At 36.5% G+C, this 18,980-nt stretch overlaps 1 pseudogene; it reads right to left on the reverse strand.

The window, feature by feature from the left end:
* Positions 1-3,372: 3,372 nt before the first annotated feature.
* LOC102981776 (glyceraldehyde-3-phosphate dehydrogenase-like) lies at positions 3,373-4,286 on the reverse strand (annotated as a pseudogene).
* Positions 4,287-18,980: the final 14,694 nt, after the last annotated feature.

Here is an 18,980-nt window from a genome sequence, read left to right on the forward strand (position 1 = left end):
TTTAGAGCAAGAGTGATAAACACAAAATGTCTACAGGGACCAGGCAGTTAATTTGAGTGAATCAAGCCTGGCATAAATACCTACTAGGTGATAGTTTGGCCCTGGTTTAGAAAGCAGACATAATGAACATGAAAATGTTATATCAAACTGAAACTTATCATGGGAACTTAAATCCTGAAGGCATCAGACACAGATGTATTATATAGAAAGTGAACATCTTCATGGAATTATTAATATATTTCTGCTTTGAGTTACACAGACATCAGCCTCTGAAACATACAGAATTAGAATGCCGTACTTCTGCCTGTTAGTTTTATCCTCTGAACCTCTACCCTTTTTGGTCCTCATTTTTTTTTCCATGCTTATTTCACCTTTTCTGTTTCCAATTAGAGTTCATTTCTCTCATGTCTATTCCAAGCTTGCACATGTAAATGCACACACCAATTTGTGTCATAATTTTTATTTTGTGGCCTCATCGTGTGTTTTTAGTTCTTGATACCACAACTCCTTTTTTCCCGTCTTCTATGTAAGTGCCTAGAAAGTACCAGGCATTATACTAAAGTCTTGGGGAAAAGATTAATATGACATGACATGATCTGTGTCTTGAGAAGCTTATATTATAGTAGAAGGAGACTGTATGATAAACCTTTAATGAAAATAATAATAAAATTTTATTGAGTGGTAATAAAATTCCTTGGGTACTAGGAATTTTTCTAAGCAAATTTGCGCTTATCATCTCATTTAATCCTCCTGAAATACATGTTTAGATCCTATTTGCTAATCTAAATTTTCTGAAAGCTACCGAAGGGATGCTAGGATTTTAGGACAGTAAATTCCAAGATGGTGGACTGTCTTGATACATTTTCTTGATACGTTCTTACTATATGCACTCAGCTGCCCTTGCATTCCTGGTCTTTCTCTCATTCCAAACACACAGGTACTTGCATAGCCGTGATCTGTGCATATGTAAGGGTTTATTATGGTTTGGGTATGGCATGCTTCCATATTTCAGGGATGTCAGAGAATCTCAGGATATACGTGTGTGTGTGTGTGTGTGTGTGTGTGTGTGTGTGTGTGTGGTGTGTGTGCATATTTATACACATAAACTATAATTTATTAAGAGTTATCAATGAAGAAGGAATTCTCTGTAGGGTATTGCCACTACTCACAGTAGTCCTGCAAGGTAATAATAACAATCTCCATTTTAAAAATGAAGCTAAAGGGGAGTAGGCAGTTTGTCCAACTTCACATAAATAGTAAGTACCAAAGCTTAGATTCATATTCATATTTGACTTTAAAATCTAGGTTTAGCCACTGCTTCTCTCTTACTTAAAGTAATTTAGTCCAACTATTCATCTGATACTCATAACACATCTGCAACTTCCCTGTCAAGTGGTAAAACAGCTTATGCCTTCAAAATGGAAATGACAGAGTTCCTATGTCATCTAGAGACACCTTGGGCAGCTCTTGGCTTTGAAAGTTAAAATATCATAAAGTTGAAAACATCTTAAAAATGAAATCCTTCTTCCAATGAGGATGTTCAGATTCTGTCCCTTGAACTATGTAGACATTGTTTACTTTTCCTTTTTTAGCAATCCTTTTGTCTTCTCTGAACTTTTTTTCAAGAGTAACTATCTCTGGTTCTTCATCTGGTCTTCGTAGTGAAGAGTTTCAATTCTCTTCCCTTTCCCTGTTCCTCTCAGAACATGTCCAAAGTTAATAAACCAAGTGTGACGTGCTCAGCCAGCTCTTCATCCTCTTTCTTCTAGTAACAGATTCTGCTTTTCCCCACACCCTATGCAGCCACTGGCCAAGAAAGTGATCATATGACAAAATCATGGCTAACCATATTACCCCATCTCTCTGATAATAGTGATTAGGACAAAAGTTTCTATATGGCTACAGCATGGCCAAACAGAATTCTTCTCAGGGATTGCCATCAGGGTATAGGGCCAGAAGCTTTCTCTTTCCACTGGAACAGCTAAGCCGAGACTCTTGATAGTAATGGTCCCTGACAGTGGTGAAGGCCTGTATGAAATAACAGAGGGTAAGACCAGCATGCAAAATGAGCAGTGATAAGCAGAGATGAGAAATTCGCTCTGAGACCCTATTTTCCATCCCTCAAGTCAAGGTTCTAGCAGCCCTTTCTCCAGGTTTGTAGGTTACCTGAAAACTCTTCTCAGCCCTGTAAGCCAAAAAAATCCCTTTCTTACATACGGAGTCTCTGTCATTAACAAGGAAAAAAATCCTGATCGATGCACCCCGTATTAAGGTATAGAGTTTGGAACTGAAAATACTGAAAGAAAACAAGCATGCCACCTCCCTTTCTTCAGATAGTCTTATAAAAAATCCTGATCGATGCACCCCGTATTAAGGTATAGAGTTTGGAACTGAAAATACTGAAAGAAAACAAGCATGCCACCTCCCTTTCTTCAGATAGTCTTATCCTACAATAAGACCTCAGAATCTTTCATTTTCTCAGCAGCCACATCAACACTCCTGACTCAGAATGAGCTTGTTAACAAATAAAATACCTATGAATTTCATATTTAATCTGATGTACTAATGAGTTTAGATTCTTTTAGAGCCTGATTCTAGAGTCCAACATATTCTTTCTCCAGCTTCATGTAATTTGCATATTTGAAAAGCTTATACTTCCTGACTATAGCTTGGTGACCTTGGACCAATCTTTCAATTTAGGTAATGTAAAATTTGAAAACTATCTATCTCTTTGGTTATTGTGGGGATAAAATTCATGTCAAGGGATTAGCACATTGCCTAACACATAGTAGGTGCTCAAATGTGGTAGATATTTTTTAAAAGAAAGAAAGAAAAAAAAGAGAGACCTTTGATAAACAATAGAAAATTGTGCTCTAGGAATTAATCAGTCCAGTAACTGGGATCTTTCATATGGTTGTTAGGCACTTATGAATCTATTTCCCTGTACGATTATCCAGGTTATGTTTCTGTTTTGACTGTGCCAAATGCCTTGCTTAATCCAGATGAACATAAGCCACCCCTTTAGAATTTTTGTCCAAAGGAGAATGAAGCTAGTCTGACCTGACTCATCCTTTATAAACTCCTCCTAGCTCCTGCTGATCTCCACTTTCATTTCTAATGTTTGCAGACCATTTCTTTTTTTTTTTTTCCCTTTCCTTTTTGACTGTGCACATTGTTCTGTATTGATGATACGTGACCAGGTGGGGCTCCCTAATCCTCTTCCTCTTCTTCAGGAGCTCTGGGATGGTAACTGTTGGGGATGGGATATTCTCAGTATGTTGGGGGATTGAGTTGGGGCAAGGACTCCTTAGGAACTGAGGGCTTCTTTCTTCCTTATCTTGTTTTCACTGAGGCTGGTGGTCCAGGGATCTCTTACTCCTTGGAAGCCATGTGGACCATAAAGCCCACCACCCTTTTGCTGTAGCCAAACCCATTGTCATAACAGGAAATGTGTTTGACAAAGCAGTCACTGAGGGCAATGCCAGCCCAGCATCAAAGGTGAAAGTGGGAGTATCACTGTTAAAGTCGCAGGAGGCAGCCTGTCCTCAATGTAACCCAGGATGCTTTAGGGGGCCCTCTATTGCCTGCTTCACCACCTTCTTTCTCAATGTCATCACATTTGGTGGCTTTCTCCAGACCACAGTTTAGATTCTTGACTCATTGGAGCTGGGATCTGGGATCTGGGAGGCCATGCCAGTGAGCTTCCAATTCAGCTCAGGGGTGACCTTGCCCATAGCCTTAGCAGTACCCATAGAAGCAGGGATGATGGTCTTCTGGGCAGTCCCACAGCCATAATACCACAGCTTCCCAGAGGAGCCATCTGCGATCTTCTGGGTGGCAGTGATGGCATAGACCATGGCCATGAGTCCCTCCATGATGCCAAAGTCATCATGGATGACCTTGCCCAGAGGACCCAAGCAGTTGGTGGTAGAGGAGGCATTGCTGACAATCTTGAGGTTATTGTCATACTTCTCATGATTTATGCCCAAACATGCGGACATCGGCAGAAGGGACAGAGATGAGGATGACCCTTTTGGCTCCATCCTTTCATAAGCCCCAACCTTGTCCAAGTTAGCGAAGACATCAGTGGATTCTACAACATATTTAGGATCAGCATCACCCCATTCGATGTGGGTGGAAGCTTGCTCCTAGAAGATGAAGATGGGCCTTCCATTGATGACAAGCTTCCCATTCTCAGCCTGATTGTGGCATAACTTGCTATGGGTGGAATCATACTGGAGCGTGTAGACCATGTAGCTGAGGTCAGTGAAGGGGTCATTGATGTGCAATATCCATTTTGCCAGAGTTAAAAGCATCCTGGTGACCAGGCATCCAATGTGGACAAATCGATTTACTCTGACCTTCATGACTGTCTGAGGGATGTGGCTGGTATTGCACAAGAAGATGCAACTGTCTGTCAAAGAGGGAAGAGCAGAGAGCCCCATTTCTTTAATAATTATCAAATTGTGCTTGAGATTCACCTGAGATTTAAGGTCTAAAGTTTGTATGTAGCTAATTACTGTCCTTTTTAAAAAATAAGAACCACTGTTTATTTGCAGCCTTGTGGCACCAAGACCGTCGAAAACAGCACAATAATTTCAAACACAGGTTTTTTAGTAGCCTGAAATGTAGCCTCATTTAACTCAACAGGCACTTTCCTGTAATTCATCCAACTACACATAATGGGAAGTTCCTCTTACCGATAATGTTCGTTATGCTTTTTTTTCAGTCTGAAGATCATTCTCAACACATAAAAATTATGTATATATAAAAATATTTGAATATATGTATATAATTTTATTAGTTCATAAAAGAAATCATTACGTGTCAAAATTTCAAGTTTACTTTATTACCCTTGCTCTGGAAATTGGCATCCGTGCATCTAGGGTTATAAATGTTATTCCCTGCTTGCTCTCAATTGGTTTCATGAGTGAATCACTGGGCACCACCTACACTTTGTTCTCATGTCAGACCTGCCGTCCTCCATAATAGCAATCAGTCTCACAGGTTTATCTGTGTACTTTTTTCCTTTCTCTTTCACATCCAATTTAATCATTTGATTATGCCAGATACAGTTTAGACAAATATATTCTTCCTTACCCTTGTGAAAGTCACTCTAACTGAGCTTGTCAAGTGAAGCTTTACCTTAGAGGCACCTATATTCATACAAATTAAGATATGGTCAATAATTATAATAAATTCCTGTTCATTAACAGTTCCTAATTTATTATTACTCCTTAAGATACTATTGTTTTTAAACTTTTTCATGTTTTTCATAATTGAATCACACCTTTTTGCCTTACGTGGCATCAAGTCAACAAGCCTTATCAAGTTAGTGGGCGGAGACATTGTCTGTCTCTGTCTAGGCTATGTGCCTCAGACATCTCAGTAACAGAAGTATTTCATTGTGTAGGACACTTTGTTCATCAAATTAAATGCATATTAGAGAGCTAACTGGGAAAAAATAAAATTATAACCCCACAAAGCCATTAATTAAAGTTATCATAAGAAAGGATTATGATGACTTTCTCTTGCACATTAGACTGTGTGCTTTTGTTTTCGTTTTTTGTTTCTTCCTTTTCATCCCTTATCCTTTCAGGTGGCCTGGAGTTCAGGATAATTGCAATTGCCCCTCATTATTATGCTCTTTGTACCTTGTAACCACCCAGCGTAGGTTCAGCTGCTCACTGCTCACATGGCAATAATTCTAGAGGCAAATGTCTGTAGAAAAGAAAGGTGCTTTAATCAGAAAAGCTGGCAATCTGGGGAGATGGTAGACTTGTGTCCAGAGACCAGCTCCAAGGATTCTCCTCAGTCATGACAGTTTTTAAAGGGAAAAATGTCGGGGGGAGGGGGAAGAATCTCAGTGAATCATCAAGGCAGGAGGTTGGGTTCTGCATCTCCATTGAGTGCAGACCGGTTTTCTCTTCAGATGTAATCTTGCCTGAGTGATCTGCCTGCAGGATTGCTTAGGGGGGCTACTGGGGGAAGAGAGCTAGTCTTCTTTTTATCTGGGAAAAGAATCAACAGGTTAGACAAGGCATGGTGTGCATTCAGGAGAGTGTAAGTTGTGAGTTAGTTTCAATTGCTTAGTGATCACATTCCTTAATTAGGTCATTTTAAGGTTAGCGGGTAACAGAAATGGGCAAACAGGAAAGGGGCAAAAGAGCTGCTTTCATTGTAACCTCCTTTACCTCTCTGCTTGCTTCCTGTCCTCCACAGCTTATAGGTGGAGGCAAGTATAATGCCACTCAGTGTCATTGCTTGGAAGTTTAAAATTTCCATACAATCGACTAAAGCATCAAATACAAAGTATCAGCATGCGTTATCTACAAGACTTATCTGCAGATTGGTTAGAAAGGAAAGAAAAAAAGAGAAGAAATATTTTCTAGGCACACTTCTTCCCTTCTAAAAATCTGGGTCTAGTTTTTCCGAGTGAAAGTGAATTGAGTCAGCGCTAGGAAAAGTGGTACTTAATGTTTACCTCCCTTTCTTCCCAAATAGGCTTCACTGAATTCAGATTTAATTATTTTATTCTTCCCTTTGGTAGTAAACAGATACTCTTTTGGTCCCATTTTCTGATTATTGCACCCTGAATTTTTCCTTGAGAAAGTACTACTTTCCCATTCTCTCAGTTTATGGGATCCAGATGAACATTGCACACAGGAATGGCTTCCCTCTTCCTAGGGATGAACACGAATCCAAGCTGGTCCATTTAGAGCTAGTACTGGGGGCTTCTGATAAAAAGAACAGAAAAGCAATCTTCTTTCTCATGCAGTTGCCAAGAGAGTATAATGCAAATTAAAAGCCTTGACATCTATTTTGCCAGCAAGAGGAAGTATGAAGCTAAGAAGGAAGCCCACACAGAGCAAAGCATAGCCAAGAGATGAAAAGAACAAGTCTTAGTCTTGATAAGGACTTTTGAATATCTGGATTCAGCTGCTCCTAAAGCCACTTATTTCTAAGAATCTTGAGCTACGTAATATATTAAAGGCCTGTTCTTTTTTGTTTTGTTTTTTTTTTTGCGGTACGCGGGCCTCTCACTGTCGTGGCCTCTCCCATTGCGGAGCACAGGCTCCAGACGCGCAGGCTCAGCGGCCATGGCTCACGGACCCAGCCACCCCGCTGTATGCGGGATCCTCCCGGACCGGGGCACGAACCCGTGTCCCCTGCATCGGCAGGCGGATTCTCAACCACTGCACCACCAGGGAAGCCCTAAAGGCCTGTTTTTGTTTAAACGTGTGGAGATGGGAGGTTTTCCTGTCTCTTACGAATGAAAGAATCTTGCCTCATACATAATTTTCCTCCCAAAACATCTCTCTTCATTTTCCTGAGCACTGAAAGACGTATCATTTATCTACTGTTTGTTTTTCCACCTTGTAAAGAAAAAAGTACACTTAGAGACCTGTTTGTCTGTATTGCCTCTTCTCATTAGCCTCATTCTCATGTCATGCTCACTTTTTGAAAATCTTATTACTGTATTCCCTGGGCCCTGAAAAGTGATTGGCCCAATACTAGTAAGCATTCCTCCACATTTCTCCGTTTCCTTTACTGGAATTTTCCCACTCACATAGCCTTTAGCTCATCATGTAACTCCTCAAAGTAACTTATCTGATTTACATATCCTTTCTTAGTTATATGTGAAATCCAGTCATTTTACTCTAACTTTTAAATTTAGTGTAAAAATAAAGGCCTTGTTAATTGAGAAGGAAATTGAAATTAATGTCTTTATTATGAGGGAAGGGGACCTTAGAAGCTCAGTGTCTTAAATATCAAGAGTTGATTTCCTCACCTGCAAAGACTTTAGTGTCAGTATTTAAAATTTGTAGTTCATTAAAAATTAAATTTTAGAATACTAAAAATATTACAGTTTATTCATGGTGTTTTGCTTTTTTTTTAAAGAAGATGTTGGGGATAGGAGTTTTTATTAATTAATTAATTAATTTTGGCTGTGTTGAGTCTTCGTTTCTGTGCGAGGGCTTTCTCTAGTTGTAGCAAGTGAGGGCCACTCTTCATCGCGGTGCGCAGGCCTCTCACTATCGCGGCCTCTCTCGCTGCGGAGCACAGGCTCTCAACCACTGCGTCACCAGGGAAGCCCTGTTCATGTATTTTTAAAAATTTAAATCTTACGTATCCAATTGTTAATTATTCTTAATAGCATAAAAGGGTCTTTATTTTTCTAATTCACTAACTCTCTTTTCTGAGACAGAAAATCAGGGTACTTCTACTCACACTTCCCTCCCCCTCCTCCTCCTCCTCCTTCATCTGACTACATTCTTTCAAAGAACCTACTTTACATTTGAATTGCAACACAGACGTTTTAAAAACTGATGGTAAAATAGCAGTAGTTTTCCTATTCATTTCTTTTAATTTTCCATAATTTGGATCTCAGTGAGCTGTTATCATATACAAACAGCCTGGCCCCTTGAGATGTTCTGGGATGAAGATAATTTGTGCCCATTGTGATTGTTAATAGAGAATTTGTTGTACAACACATTCTTTACAATGCAGTGAAGATAATTATAATTGGGGGCACAAAATAAAACCTGCTTCAGCTAGGAAATTGTTCAGATACACATGTTATTTTTATGTGTCTCTTCGGGAAAGGGCAGCCATGTCAAGGACTTACATTTGATATTAAAATATCAAATTATCAAATGATAACACCTTCAGAGAAACATGCTTAACTACCTATTCAAATTACATTTTAAATATTTCTCTCTAAGTGAAAATGTATCATTTTTAATATCCTGAGGCTGTTTGTCAAGTTGGTGAAAAGGGTGAGAAGCTATTAAGAAAAGCACATTTTTGAAAAGGACACATAATCTCTGCATTGTGTGTAAATTATGGTAGCAAACCAAGTCCAGAAACATATACATGGAAGGAATAAAGAAGAAAAAATAGTTGTGATGAATAGGGAGGAAAATGAAGTGAAAGTGTGACAAAGCATCTTTTTTTAAATTGTGGGAAATGTCCTTCGTGAGACGACTGAATTTGGAGAGGAATCCAGAGAAAAGAGAAATGCCAGGCATATTGTCTTTCTTTTCAACCAATGTAAAGGATACTGTTGTGAGCCACACTGGCCCCTCTTCAGGACTGAAGGAATTATGCCCCCAGTTGCTGGGAGTATGACTGCTGACAGCTCTTAACTGCGAACCCTCTCCAGAAATCGCCCTAGGCTAGAGAGAGCTGCCTCTGATGGAACAGCCTGTGTCCCATGACTGGTTGGTCCCTGAGGCCAGAAGTCCAGACTCCTTGATGCAGGGAGAACTAACTCTGGAGGGCTTTCCCAGCTTCTCTGTGAGGACAGCTGCAACACTTGCTGAAGATGAATCAACTTCTCTCTGCACACCTCTGCTTCGTTCCTGTCCCTTGCCCTCCCCAGGTGTGGATCCTGAGGACCTCAAATAAACTTCTTGCATGTTAATCTCCAACTCAGGGCTTCCCAGGAAGCCCAATCTGCCGCAACGTATGCAATTATTTCTCTGGTTGCTATTGTTTATTGAGTAAATATTATGCATTAAGGACAGTGTATGCACTTTACATGGATCATTTATTTTGATCCTCATGGATTCCGAGCCATTGGAGTTAGCTGTGGAATGGTAATGGTGGTCTCATGGAATATGCCTGCTCAACGGACCAGATTTGAGTATTGTCAACCAAGGAAGCTGTCATTTCTTTGTTTAAACCCATCACTCTTAGATTAATATATAACATCTGGTTTTTTGTTCCTAACCACTCCTCTGTCTAATTTCCTACCACTCCTACCTTGCTTCGTATGATGATCCACACACTCTACCTTTTGTCAGTTCCTATAACTCAGCAAACCCCTTGCAACATCATGGCCTTTGAAGATGCCATTCTGTTGACAAAGGATACTGTTTTACCCAATGTTTCTACCCCATTTGTCAGTTCAACTACCATTTATCATTCACTGTTCCTCTGAATTTCATTTTCCTCAGAAAACATCCTCTGAAATACAGATTAGACAAATTTGACTAATATATAAACCCTCTTAGCAGCCAGGCCTTCTTTGGGGCACTTGTCTCAGTTGTAACTGAATGATTCCATGCATATTTTTCTGTGAAGTAGGTACATATTTAAAGGGAAGGTTGACGGGGTAAAGACACGTACAGTGAGCTGCATGAGGTCAAGGACCATTATCTCTCTTATTTACCACTGTGACTTCAGTACCAGGTTCTGGACTTGGCATTTATTAGATATGTGTAGAAATCACAGAAATTTATTTCTCTGCCTTTTTTTCCCTCTGCTTGCATTTTTAACCATAATGTTTTTCTCCCCTTTCCTTGCTAAGATGAACACACATCTACATACGGACATGTGTGTATATGTAGGTGTGTGTGTTTGTTGGTATAAAATCTTCAGATTCAGTTTCAAATTAACTTTTTGTCTTAGAATAAACACTCCCTTTAAGCTGACTTTATATATTCCTGTTTTGATATGAAAAAAAGAGACTCTATATCCAAGATTTCAGGATATGCCTCATAGCTTCCTCTAGTTATGTGAGTATGTTACCAGTTCCAAAGTCTTTGAACAATTAGATTTAATCACTTATTTCTACTATACACAATGCTATAATACACAAGAGCTTATACCTATAAAACAAACTATTTTTGTATTTTCAATTGACTTTATTTTCTAGGATAGACCAAAGAAATGCTTGTAAGAGATGAGTAAGCCCTTTCTGGATTGAAAAATTTTTAAAAACTTAAAGTCCTTCAGCAACCTAAAGTTATAATGTATCTTTAATTTCTTTAAATATTTTGATTTCTCTGAGTTCCCATTTGGTTTTGAAGACTCAGGTACAAGTAAAAATATAGTCAACCTAGAAAGTGAGTGTGGCTAGCTGGGTTTGGTTTTCTTCAGTCTTTCAGGAAATGACAAAACGTTCAACCTTTTGAGAGAACTTAACTTTATGTTCCTATATTCAATGCTGACACTGCTAAGAATGAATCATTAAATGTGAGATGAAGGCTAAATGGAAAAATGTTTAACCAACTGTCCTTTCTTTCCCAGTGCTACATTTATAAAAAAACTATATTTTGGATATACAGAATATATTTCAATGACTAGGATATAAGAGGACCAAAAAAGATATTTGCCAGTTGTTGAAATTCATTATAAAAGCATTTTGCATACTTATAGAACCAAATTTTGATGACTGGAATGTTATGTAGAGGGGATAGGAAGGGGAGGTTCTTCATTAGTTAACTGAATGAAAGATTTCCTATAAAGTGCAATAATGGCGCTCATTACATACTTCAAGAAGAGGAATTGAATTCAACATGGAAGGAAAAAAGCTAATTCATCCTTTTTGTAAATCCATGAGCTTTGGTTGAATGAAATAATAACCTTACTTACATAGAATTCAACTAAAAGAGGCTTTCAGTTAATCAGATTTATGTTCCCAGAGTTTTACTTTGGAGAAAACTAAACCCAAAGACCAACCAATTAAATAAATATGTGTATGGTTCATGTTGTTGATTGATAGTTTAATCCTAAGGTGTAGATCTATACTACTAAAAGCATATTTATATATTTTATGCTAGACAATGAGGAATGCCACTTGGGGTGATTTAATTTTTGAAGAAATGTTTTGAGTGCCTAAGATATGCCAGATGTTGAGATAATCACTTTGGATTAAATGGTAAACTAAAATAGATATTATCTCTGTCCTCATAGAGTTAAAATCTAGTGAAGGACATAGGCATGGGAAAAACTTATTTTTAAAAATTAGGTAAATCAAGACTCAGGTAAGTACTATATGGAAAGTTATGTGATGCTTTAAGAGTGTGTAATAGACCTAATTAGGAAGGTGAGAGAAAGCTTTCCCAACAAAGGAGCAGTTGGAAAAGGAGATGAAGAATGATGCAATTATTAGTTTAAGAAAAAAGAGAAGAATTTCTTAAGAGATGAGCTTTAGGAAATTCCCTAGCGGTCCAGTGGTTAGGACTCCGCTTTCACTGCCCCCAGAGCCTGGGTTTGATCGCTGGTTAGGGGACTAAGAAAAAAATACACATGATTGGAAATATGATAACTTTTAAAGTGGTAGAAATATTACCATCCAAAGAGTTTCATTTCATTATTCTTTGAACAAATATTGTCTAGTTGTAGCAAGAAATCATCTAGATTATAGGAATGTGGTGATGAACAAGAAAGACAAAGTTCCTCACCTTGGGGATCTTCATATCTGGTAACCCAAGACAAGTTAACCGATAAAGAAATAATTTCATATATTAATAAATTCAGTATAGAAAATAAATTTAGGTAAAGGCTAGAGAGTGAATGTGACAGGAGGTAATTCTTTAGAGATCCATGAGAAAATGTTAGCATAAGGAGGAATATGAGGAGGGTAAACAAGGTGTGAGCAATAATTGTAAGGTCCCTGCACCAGACACTTCATTCTGAAAGGCCAGGGTGCTTGGAACTTGGTGTGGATATAGAAGAGAATGCAAGTTGATGAGGATCTTGGAGTCATAGACAGAATTAGATTTGTACAAGGCCTTCTTGACTGTGGTCAAGAGTTTGGGTTTTATTCATATCAAAGACTTTGGAAGGATTTATGCAAGAAAAAAGAATTAGTAGGCCCTAGAAGTAATTTGGCCATGAATTGATAGTAACATCAATGACAGTGGTAGTGAGAGAGAGAAGAAGTGAGATTTGGAATGTATTGAGGATAGAAGGTTACTGATGGATTGGACTTTCAAGGGCAGGAATAGAAAGGAATCACGCAGAAGTGCTAGGTTTTTAGCGTGACCAACTGGGTTCAACATGGTGCCATTACCAAGGTTTCACCATATTCAATTAAATCCTCATATGTCTTTCACCTTAACACTTGACCACCCATCTATACATTCTTTTATTGTAATATCGAGTGCTTATTTTGTACCTTGCAAGAAGCACTACCCTTTAGGGACACAAAAATGAAAAAGATAAACTATGTCCCCACCTTACTGAAACTTCTATACTAAATAGGAACAGATAGACTGGAAAAAAATACATAAACAGAAAATCCTACAGATTGTGATAAAGGAAATAAACAGGTCCTGGGATAAAGAGTATATATCATGGTACCTAAGTTAACTAGGATGGTCAGGGAAAAATTCTTAGGTGGTACCTAAGCCAATATCTATAGAATGTAAAGGAGTCAGGCATATAGAGAACCTGGGGAGGGTTTTTAATTTTTTTTTAATTTAGCATTTAATTTTTTTTTCATTATCTACCAAATGAAGACTTCATGACTCTGACTCTGGTAAGACTAGTTCTTATTATATACTCTTAAGAACAGTATTACCACCGTCATCTTATTTTCCCTACTGTAGAGCATTAACTTCTTTTGATCTTTCTTTCAAAGTAATTTTCATATTCTTATTGATTAAAAAAGTAACACAAAGCTACACTACATCACATTACAGAAATACCAGTTTCCATTTACTTTACCATTCCCTCTCTAAAATATACATTGTCAATAGTTTTTGTATACTATTCCACCTTATAAATATACATGTTTATATACTATATTTGCTCTGTTTTAACAAAATGATACAGTATTAACTATGTTCCTGTAGTGCTTATGGGTTTTTGTTTTCATCTGTTTTTATTTTTCACCTTGTAATAATATCTTGGATAGCTTTCACTGCCAACACATATGGAACTTTTCATGGTTTTTAATAGTCACATCATAATCCATTTATGGATCTAACGTTGTTATTTAGTCTCTCAATTTAAGAATGTTAGGTTCTTTCCATTTTTCACCATTATTATGGATGATTAATGAAAAGTTCTTTGCAATTGTGGGGTGTTTATAAAGAATGTAGCAGAAATGTTAGGTCAAAAAGGTATGCGTATTTTAAATTTAATAGGTATTTCTATATTGCATTCCAAAAGCTTATATCACTTTCTTATATGAACAAAGCATAAAAGTACCAATTTACAGTTTTCTTTCGTAAGATTACATATTAATGTATCATTTTTATGTTCAGTTCCTTGATAACCAATGAAGTTCATGTTGATTCTGTCTCTCTTCTAACAGATTCCTCACTTCTAACTTCACTTATAAATGGTAATGCTTTAATGACCATTTGTCTCACCATTCTAAATTTCTTTGTGAATTTCATGTATTTTTATTGTCCAGACATGCCTCACATATGCAAAACCCCAAATAAAAACAGCTTCAAAATTTAAAGGAGGTATTTTCATTCTTAGCAATGAACACAATTTGGAATATGAGAAAAACTGTGTGAGGCTAGTATTTGTGCAAATGAGAGAGAGCAGTAGAAGCTGACACTGTAGTACTCTGCTAGTGGCAATCAATTCTAGAAGTTCCCATTGGAAGATATTCCACAGAGATATCAAAAACAATAAACTGTGTACAAGGGTCAGCAGGGAATATACTTCACTATTATTGGGTAGAGCACCTATATCTGTATGGAAGTTACTGAGGATTTTCCTTTACACACGTGATGCATTTTTCAAGTGTTCCATGAATACTTAGGAGAATAAATCTGTATGTGTTAGTTTTCATCTATTAATTCTACTTTATCAGTCATATCGTTCTTATCCTTTATGCATTTTATTCAATATCTTAAACTGGAACAACATGTTCCAGTGAAGAATAAATAAAGCCACAAGTGACATAATGACATTTCTTCTGGAGGGTTGATATCAATATAATGCACTGGGAACTTCTGTTAAAGTTTGATTTTGAGAAGTGTGGCTGTTATGTATACTTTATATATTTGAGTGTTTTCTCTGTTATATACAGATAATGGTTTCATAAATGTCTATTAATGTCATTTACATCTCTAATACATTTTTTGCTTTATATCTTAAAATGCTTTATTTTAATTTTGCATATAGATATTTATTAATCAGGTCTTTACTTTGGATGTAGCTTGTATCAATTTAAAATGATTGTCATCTTCCCTTTGCATTACATTCTGATTTATCTATTGAATTTTTGTTTCCATATTATTCTCTAATGCACATTTAGGAATCCTTTTTTTTTTTTTTTTTTTTTGACTAGTTTTATTTTCTTTTAGAACTGTGTAAATAGGAAAGCAAGATATAGTATTTTGGTCTACTTCAAGAAATCATGCTTTATAATGGTGGAAATTGCTGTTTATGTTTATTAGAAATCTGCTTATTTCATGTTCTTCTGCTGTTTAGTTTTTTGCCTTTTGTTTTACATTGATTCTATTTCCTTTCTTTAGTTTCTTAATTTTTAAAAAATATACTTTGGAAGTTGGGGTGGTAAAGTCTGTTTTTAATTGTGCTGGTGGCAACCCTTATGTTGTAATTAACATCATTATGACTAAATTCATCTAATTTCAGATTAGAAACAAAACAGTAGCTTTTGACTTTTCAGTATATAAAACTGGGAAATTTCTTTATTTCTTTATTGAAGTATAGTTGATTTATAATGTTAGTTTCAGGTGTATAGTATTGTGCTTCAGTACTTTTACATATCATACTTCATTAAAAGTTATTACAAGATAATGCCTTCAATTCCCTTTGCTATACAACGTATCCCTGAGGCTTATCTATTTTGTACATACTAGTTTGTATCTCTTAATCCCATACCCTTAATTTGCTCATCCCCTCTTCCCTCTCCCCTTTGGTAAGCACCACTTCGTTTTCTATATCTGTGAGTCTGTTTCTGTTTTGTATATACATTCGTTTGTATTATTTTTTATATTCCACATAAAAGTGATATCATACAGTATTTGTCTTTCACTGTCTGACTTGTTTCACTAAGCATAATATTCTGTAGGTCCATCTATGTTGCTGCAAATAGAAGAATTTCATTCTTTCTTGTGGCTGAGTAATAGTCCATTGTGTGTATGTGTGTGTGTCTATATATATATATATATAGACACACACACATATATATGTGTGTACCACATCCTCTTTATGCATTTATCTGTTGTTGGGCACTTGGGTTACTTCTTTATCTTGACTATTCTACATAGTGCTGCTACGAACCTTGGGGTGCATGTATCTTTTTGAATTAGAGTTTTCTTTTTTTCCAAATACATACCCAGGAGTGGAATTGCTGGGTCATTGGTAGTTCTTTTTTAAGTTTTTTGAGGAACCTCCATACTGTTTGCCAAAGTGGCTACACCAATTTACATTCCCACCAACAGTGTATGAATGTTCCCTTTTCTTCACATCCTCTCCAACATTTGTTATTTGTAGCCTTTTTGATGATAGCCATTCTGACAGGTGTAAGGTGATATTTCACTACTGATTTGATTTACATTTTTTCTGTTAATTAGCAATGTTGAGCATCTTTTCATATGCCTGTTAGCCATCTGTATGTATTCTTTGGAAAAGGTCTATTCAGATCTTCTGCCCGTTTTTTTGATTGGGTTGTTTGCTTTTTTGATATTGAGTTATATGAGCTGTTTATATATTTTGGATATTAACTCCTGTCGGTCATATCATTTGCAAATATTTTCTTCCATTCCACAGGTTATCTTTTCATTCTGTTGATGATTTCCTTTGTTATGCAAAATCTTTTAAGCTTAATTAAGTCCCATTTTTAAACTTTTGCTTTTATTTCTTTTGTCTTAGGAGACAGATGCAAAAATAAATATTGTTACGATTTACGTCAAAGAGTGTTCTGCCTGTGTTCTCTTCTAGGAGTGTTATGGTTTCAAGCCCTACATTTAGGACTTTAATTCATTTTGAGTTTATTTTATATAAGGGGTGTGGAAATTTTCTAATTTCATTATTTTACATGAAGCTGTCCAGTTTTCCCAGCACCACTTATTGAAGAAATTATCTTTTCTTCATTGTATATTCTTGCCTACTTTGTTGCAGATTAATTGATTATAAGTACATGGATTTATCTGTGGGCTCTCTATTTTGTCCCATTGATCTATGTGTTTGTTTTGCGCCAATACGATGTGGTTTTGATTATTGTAGCTTTACAGTTTAGTCTGAAGACTGGAAGGGTTATGTCTCCAGCTTTGTTCTTTTTTCTCAAATTGCTTTGGCAATTCAGAGTCTTTTGTGGTTCCATATGAATTTTAGGATTATTTGTTCTGTGAAAACCATCATGGGTATTTTTATAGGGATTGCATTAAAGTTATAGATTGCTTTGGGTAATATGGCCATTTTAACAATATTAGTTATTCTTATCTAAGAGGAAGATATCTTTCTATTTCTTTGTATCATCTTCAATTTCCTTCATCAATGTTTTATTTTTTCAGAGTATATGTCTTTCACCTCCTTGGTTAAGTTTATTCCTAGGTATTTTATTCTTTTTGATGTGATTTTTAAACAGGATTTTTTTTTTTTTTTTTTTACTTTCTCTTTCCGATAGTTCATTATTAGTGTATAGAAAAGAAACTGGTTTCTGTATATTAATCTTGTACCCTGAAACTTTGCTGAATCCATTTCTTAGTTCTAATAGTTTTTTGGGTGGAGATAGATTGCTTTGGGTAATATGGCCATTTTAACAATATTAGTTATTCTTATCTAAGAGGAAGATATCTTTCTATTTCTTTGTATCATCTTCAATTTCCTTCATCAATGTTTTATTTTTTCAGAGTATATGTCTTTCACCTCCTTGGTTAAGTTTATTCCTAGGTATTTTATTCTTTTTGATGTGATTTTTAAACAGGATTTTTTTTTTTTTTTTTTACTTTCTCTTTCCGATAGTTCATTATTAGTGTATAGAAAAGAAACTGGTTTCTGTATATTAATCTTGTACCCTGAAACTTTGCTGAATCCATTTCTTAGTTCTAATAGTTTTTTGGGTGGAGACTTTAAAGTATCATGTCATCTGCAAATAGTGACAGTTTTACTTCTTTCCTATTTGGGTGCCTTTTGTTTTTCTTGTTTGATTGTTGTGGCTAGGACTTCCAAATAAATAGAAGTGGTGAGAGTGGGCATCCTTGTCTTGTTCCTGAATTTCACCATTGAGTATGATGTTAGCTGTGCATTTGTCATAAACGTTCTTTATTATGTCGAGATAATGTTCCCTCTCTACCCACTTCGATGAGAGTTTTTATCAAGAATGGACGTTGAATTCTGTCAAATGCTTTTTCTGCATTTATTGAGATGACCATGTGATTTTTATCCTTCTTTTTGCAGTATATTGACGGGTCTTGTTTTTGTTTTTTTTATCCAGTCAGCCTCCCTGTGTCTTTTGATCAGAGCATTTAGTCCATTGATACTTAAAATAATTATTGATAAGTATGTACTTGTTGCCATTGTATTACTTTTTTTCTGGTTGTTTTCATAGTTCTCAGTCCATTTCTTCTACTTTTTGTTTCTTCCATTGTGGCTTGATGATTTTCTTTAGTAGTAGGCTTGTGCTCTTTCTTTTTAGTTTTTGTGTATTTACTGTAGGTTTTTGATTTGTGGTTGCCATGGGGTTCATATACATTGACCTATAATTTTATCTACTTGTTTTAAACTAGTCATCATTCTGAAAAACCTACATTTTTTACTCCTCTCCCCTTCAGTTTGTGGTTTATTTATTTATTTTTGGCTGTGTTGGGTCTTCGTTTCTGCAAGCAGGCTTTCTCTAGTTGTGGCGAGTGGGGGCTACTCTTCGTTGCAGTGCACGGGCTTCTATTTCAGTGGCTTCTCTTGTTGCAGAGCACGGCCTCTAGGCTCATGGGCTTCAGTAGTTGTGGCATGAGGGCTCAGTAGTTGTGGCCCATGGGCTTAGTTGCTCCACGGCATGTAGGATCTTCCTGGACCAGGGATCAAACCCATGTCCCCTGCATTGCCAGGCAGATTCTTAAACACTGCACCACCAGGGAAGTCCCCATTTTGTGTTTTTGATATCATATTTTACATCTTCATGCTCATCCCTTAGCTGTTTATTGTTGTTATAGTTGCTTTTATAATTTTTTTGTCTTTTAATCTATGTACTGATTTATCTAAGAGGTTGATCATCAATCCTTACTATATACTTCTTTCCCACCTAGAGAAAACCCTTT

Source organism: Physeter macrocephalus, chromosome 16 (assembly GCF_002837175.3).
Source record: "Physeter macrocephalus isolate SW-GA chromosome 16, ASM283717v5, whole genome shotgun sequence".
NCBI lineage: Eukaryota > Metazoa > Chordata > Mammalia > Artiodactyla > Physeteridae > Physeter > Physeter macrocephalus.